This window comes from Myotis brandtii, unplaced genomic scaffold (assembly GCF_000412655.1).
Source record: "Myotis brandtii unplaced genomic scaffold, ASM41265v1 scaffold363, whole genome shotgun sequence".
In the NCBI taxonomy this organism is placed as follows: Eukaryota; Metazoa; Chordata; class Mammalia; order Chiroptera; family Vespertilionidae; genus Myotis; species Myotis brandtii.
The window spans coordinates 2,431,772-2,438,250 of record NW_005363938.1 but is presented as its reverse complement, the minus strand read 5'-3'; the positions used below and the strand labels follow the sequence as shown (position 1 = coordinate 2,438,250).

At 47.2% G+C, this 6,479-nt stretch overlaps 1 pseudogene; it reads left to right on the top strand.

Moving 5' to 3' along the window:
- The first annotated feature begins 3,701 nt into the window (after nucleotides 1-3,701).
- On the top strand, nucleotides 3,702-6,044 carry LOC102241053 (annotated as a pseudogene).
- Nucleotides 6,045-6,479: the final 435 nt, after the last annotated feature.

Genomic DNA, 6,479 nt, shown 5'->3' with positions numbered 1-6,479 from the left:
GATTAAGCATCGAGTTAACCATATGACATATCAATTCCATTATGTAAAATATCCATGTAAACACTATACACATGCCCGGCTGCCGTAGCTCAGTGGTTGAGCGTCGACCTATGAACCAGGTCAAATTTCGATTCCTGGTCAGGGCACATGCCCTGGTTGCGGGCTCAATCCCCAGTAGGGGGCGTGCAGGAGGCAGCCGATCAATGATTCTCTCTCATCATTGATGTTTCTCTCTCTCTCTCTCTTTCTCTCTTCCTTTTTCTGAAATCAATAAAAACACATTTTTTAAAAAAAAGAACTATATACAGCCCTGGATGGTGTGTCTGAGTTGGTTGTGCATCATCCCATGAACCCAAAGGTCACTCTTCCAATTCCCGGTCAGGACATGTGCCCAGGTTACTGACTCTATCCCTGGTTGGGGTGCAAGCAGGAGACAGCAGGTCAATGTTTCTCTCTCTCTCCCTCTTCTTTCTCTCTCTAAAATCAATTTTTAAAACAAAAATTTAAAAAACTATATACAGATGTTCATAACAGCATGATTCATAATGCCCAATCCTCCTCCATTAAAATCCCTGGGGGTGGGGCCCAGGAATCTGCCAGCATGTGTAACACGTGTTCTTTATGAGACATCCTGAAGGTTGAAAAGCACTGACCTACAGAATCTAATTCATCCAAGGTCTGAGTCACAGTCAACAAGACTTTACAGCCTGGATCTGTGGCATCTCTGATTCATTTTTCCCCATTCCTGCACCAACACCTACTGCTCCAGGCAACAGAAATGACCTCTCCCTTCCCCTTCATTTGGCTCCTCCAACTGGCCTCCGGTAGCAAGCCATCCCAGGCTCCCAACCTCCTACAATTGCACTTACTATAACCCAGTGGTTTTCAACCAGGGGTAATTGTGCTCCCCAGGGAACACCTGGCAAATCTGGAGCTATTTTTAATGGTTCAGCATTTTGAAAAACCCTAACTTAACTCTGGTGCCGTGTCACATATAGAAATTTTTTGATATTTGCAACCATAGTAAAACAAAGATTTATATTTTTGATATTTATTTTATATATTTAAATGCCATTTAACAAAGAAAAATCAACCAAAAAAATGAGTTCGCGTGTCACCTCTGACATGTGTGTCATAGGTTCACCATCACTGATAGTAGGTAGAGTCCGCAGATGCTGCTAAATACCCTGCAATAGACAGAACAGCCCCCCCATACACACACACATACACACACACACACACACACACACACACACACAAAACAAAGAATTATCCAGCCCAAATGCCAGTAGTACTGACACTGAGAAACCCTGCAGTGCCTATTGTCATGTGAGGTCCTCAAGGGCAGGGAATGTGTAATATTCAATCATGTAAGCTCTGAACCAGCTATAGAGCCTGACACACAATAGGTGTTCAGTAAATGTTAGTGGAATAGATCATCTGTACACCTCATCTCATCTAGCATTTGGGTGTTCACTTATTCCCCACCTTATTCAGGAAAAGAATTGTAGCTGAAAAATTAAAAAGGAAAAAAAAAAAAAAAAAAAAAAAAAAAAAAAAAAAAAACAAAAACCTATACAATAGAACATATAAAATAAATGAGGTTGTCTTAGGAAAAAAAAAGAAGATAAAGTTATAGGTGGGTTGGGATTAGGTAAGTATCGGAAATAGTGATTTCAGTCCCCGGTAGGCATGAGCTGAAATTTGATTTGGGTGTTCACTTATTCCCCACCTTATTCAGGAAAAAAATTGTAGCTGCTGACAAAAACAAAACAAAACAAAACAAAAACCTATGCAATAGAACAGAATAAAATAAATGAGGTTGTCTTAGGAAAAAAAAGAAGATAAAGTCATAGGTGGTTTGGGATCAGGTAAGTATCGGAAATAGTGATTACAGTCCCCGGTAGGAATGAGCTGACATTTGCCTTTGGGCTTCCTGCTGGCCACAGCAAAGAGGGAAACATGAGATTCATGGCTTTCATCCAATGAAATACCCAGCTGCTCAAGGGAAGCACAGCTTTCTCTGATGCAGTGACATGACAGGCACAGGAAGGGAGAGGAGAGGGAGGAGAAGGCAACCCTCTGAATAGCATTAACATGCCAGGAGTCTTTCATGACTATTTCTTATAACTTTCTCTGAGTTACACTTTCTCTGATGCAGTGACATGACAGGCACAGGAAGGGGAGTGGAGAGGGAGGAGAAGGCAACCCTCTGAATAGCATCAACACACCAGGAGTCTTTCATGACTATTGCTTATAACTTTTTCTGAGTTACTTTGACCTCATTCTCTTTGCCATGTAACTTGGTAGTTCCTCCCCATCACTAATTTTGGACTTGGCCATGTGACTTTCTTTGATCAATGGGATGAGGGCAGATATGGTGCAAGCAGGAGACTTAGATGGGTTTGTGCAGCTGGGTGTGCTTTCTTGCATCTCTGCCATCACCATGAGAAGGACGTGCCTGGCTACCCCCTATTCCAAACAAAGAGGGCAGATATGGTGCAAGCAGGAGACTTAGATGGGTCTGTGCAGCTGGATGTGGTTTCTTGCATTTCTGCCATCACCATGAGAAGGATGAGCCTGGCTACCCCCTAGTCCTGTGGTTGGCAAACTGCGGCTCGCTAGCCACATGCGGCTGTTTGGCCCCTTGAGTATGACTCTTCCTAAGCCTTAGGAGTACCCTAATTCAATTAATAACAATGTACCTACCTATATAGTTTAAGTTTAAAAAAATTGGCTCTCAAAAGAAATTTCAATCGTTGTACTGTTGATATTTGGCTCTGTTGACTAATGAGTTCGCCGACCACTGCTCCAAACAAGGTGAGAGATATGTGGAGCCCAGCTGACTCAAGTTACCCCACAAGCATGAAACCTGTAGCACAACCACCCTGCTGAGCCCAGCCTAGCACAGCAAATCCCAGTTGCGTGAGCAAGCCCAGCTGAGTCCAGCAGAGCCTCCCCAGCCAGCTCCTTCAATGCACAATCTGAGTACATGTCCACTGTTATAGACCACTGAGCATGGGGAAGGTTTGTTATGTGGCATCATTCTGGCACTAGCTAACTAACACATCTCCCAAGTGCAAAGTGAAGGGACAAACAAATATAAGCAATCTTTTTCAGGGCTAAGATGGAGCGAATGGGTCTACGTTAGGTTTTCCAACTGAACTAGGTAGTAACTCCTTGATGATGGAACACAGGTCCCCCTAAGTGGCCACCACAGACCTGGGTACTTAAAGACACTTGATGCAAATGTGCCCATTGGTATTTGAGTGGGAACGTAATCAATCGGGGCATTTCAGCACAATGCTGAAATGAACCAAAGTCAAAATGCTTGCAAAACTGAACAATCAATTCACACTGAGTTAGACAGTCTATAGGTTCAGATGCTCTAAATGCCCTGTCAGATCAGATCCACCAGAGGACCTAAAATAGACAGGTTTTCTAGGCTTGGTCCTCACGTGGTAGCCATCCTCCTGCATATGGGCTGGGTTCTTTCTGGCCACCTCAGACCCCTCAGAAATGGGTCCAAAAACTCCCTTCATCTCCCATTCTTGCACATGGCTCCACTTCCAACTCAGAGCGAGCCTTCATGTACTTCCCTCCACTGGGTAACTGGCCTGGGATCTCTAGCTTGAGCACTCAGATATTAAAAGGCTCGGCCCCATCTATACTTACATTTCCTTAACTCCTCATGTAACAAAATGGTTAAAGGCATGGGCTACAGAGTTGGTCGATCCTGGGTTTCTACCGCAGCTCTGCCACGTATGAGCTGTGTGACTTTGGGAAGGCACTCAACCTCTCTGAGCCTTAGTTGTCTTAACTGTACAATGGACATAACAATATTTACCTGCCTTAGGGTTGTTGTTAGGTTTGAAAAAGGTATATAATAAAAGCCTAATATGCTATGCAAATCAACAGCAGAACGACCAGTCGCTATGACACGCACTGACCACCAGGGTGCAGACACTCAACGCAGGAGCTGCCCCAGCCCACAGGCCCCAGGCCAGCCAAGGCAGGTGCCAGCGGGGGTCCCCCGATTGCCCTGAGGGGGCAGATGCTCAACGCAGGAGCTGCCCCCAGCCTGCAGGCCCCAGGCCAGCCAAGGCAGGTGCCAGTGGGGGTCCCCCAATTGCCTCACGGAGGGAGACGACCGGCGGCGGCAGGGGGCGGGGCCGGTGAGCAGGTGGTGCCAGGCTGGCTAAGGCAGGTGCCAGCGGGGGTCCCCTGATAGCCCCCCAGGTCACCTCACAGATTGGCCCTGATCGCCAGCCAGGCCTAGGGACCCTACCAGTGCACAAATTTCATGCACCGGGCCTCTAGTGGCATATAAAATACTTAGCATAGCCCCTGGCACACAGTCAGTATTTAATGAATGTGAACTATTATCATTTGGCTTTGACCTCGGAGAGTAGACTGGTCAGAGAGAGTTTCTGTGGATTGGAATGGAAAAGTCTTGTGCCAAAATATAATAAAGTAATATATACCCCAAAAAAAAGAAAAAGAAAAGTCTTGTGCCACAGAGAGACATGCTGGCGGCAAGAGTAAGGTCAGATACGCTACCCCACAGGTGGTGGTGAGTGCAGCGGGCTGCCTCCCTGGGATGTATGGCACACTGGCAGGTCACTTATGGTCCAGGCAGCTTTACCTAAACACCTTTGCAACAGCTTCCACTTTCATGTTGAAGACTCTTCTCAGCAATGGCCCTTTGTCACCTCTGGGAACCATTTCAGCAGCTTGATCTGTGCACTACCGTCACAATGCTAGATTTCCTCTCCCACCACCCTGACAGGCCAACGGTACAGATCCTATTGTTTCTTCACTAAAGTGACAGCTGGTCAGCTATGCAAGAGTACATTAGCAGAAACTGGTGCAGGAGCAAAACCAAAAGGAAGAGGCACCCTGGCCATGTGCTCAGTGGTTGGAGCATTGGCCTGTGCTCCAAGAGGTCACAGGTTTGATTTCCAGTCAAGGGCACGTACCGTGGTTGCAGGTTCAATCCCAGACCCTGGTTGGGGCACCTGCAGGAAGCAACTGATCAATGTGTCTCTCTCACAGCGACGTTCCTCTCTCTCACCCCTTCCCACCCTCCCTTCTATTCTCTCTAAAAAAAATTAAAATTAAAAATAAATGAATGGGGGAAATATCCTTGGGTGAGGACTGACAAAAAAAAAAGAGGCAAGAGAACTAAAAAAGAGAGAGAGAGAGAGAGAGAGAGAGAGAGAGAGAGAGAGAAGGAAGTTTTGAACAGGGGTCAGATTATCGATGAAGTGCGCAGTAGCCTCCCATTGCCTGGTCTGAATGTCCCTCCTAGGTGGGATGGAGCTGTGCAAACCATTGCCCAAAGCAGCAAGAAGAGCAGGAGAAGGCGGAAGCTGACATGGTCCAGCAGAGAGAAGAGTGTGACAGGAAGAGGAAGAGGAAGGTCAAGCTGGAGCAAAGCTGGAGTGGAAGCATGGTTCAAAGTCTTGGCCCTCCCGCCCCTGGTGCCGGTGGAGAAACACATGATGATTTTGATACCAGGATACTTGAGGTAAGAAATGGTTTCAATATGACAGCAAAAGAGGGAAGAAGGAGATCAGTCCGTGCCCTGGTCGCTGTGGGGAATGGCAAAGGAGCCACAGGTTTTGCCACTGGAAAAGCCACTGAACCGTGGATGCTTCCAGAAAAGCAAAGAACAGAGCAGTTCACTCTTTGCATTACACAGAACGATATGAAGACCGTGTGATATCCCATGGGATCCCTTTAACGTTTAATAGGACACATATCAAGATGAAGAAACAACCCAGAGGCCATGGCCTCTGCTGCCACCCGGCCATCATCACTGTCTGCCCCTCACTGGCATGGAAGATGGGTGTGCCAAGGTCTCGGGGTCCCTCACATGCTCACCTCACCTGGGCCTCTTCCACGAGCTCTCTCACCAGGAAACCCACCATCAGCTGGCTGGGAAGAGTGTCTGTGTTGCGAAGTCCAAGGGGAGTGCCGCCCTCTGCCCAGCGTGGCCATTCGCCGAAGGGGCCTTGAGAAAGGACCCGGGGCCAGAATAGCCAATTGGACTGGGAGGAGGTGAGGACCACCCAGGAACAAAGTGCTCCATACAGTCAGGTTTAAGGAGAGCCCCAGCTGAGTTTCCCTGGGCCTCATCCACCATAGTGCCGGGCGGGCCAGCACCTGGAGGAGGCTCAGCTCTCACGCCTTAGGGGTGTGTGTGTGTGTGTGTGTGTGTGTGTGTGTGTTTTAAGGAAAGACTAAAAAAAACACACACAAGTGTTCCATGTTTGTACCCCATGGAGTTGAAACTTCTTCCCAAATTACCTGCCATTTATTATGTATATTATGCTAAGAGCTAACCCCATCTAACAGGTGGGGAAACTGAGGCTCAAAAAGATAAAGAAACATTCCCAAAGGACTCCAGCTAAGAAACTATCAGAGAAGATTCAAACCCAGGCCTGTCCCCCTCCTCCCCCGCACCAGCCCTGGCT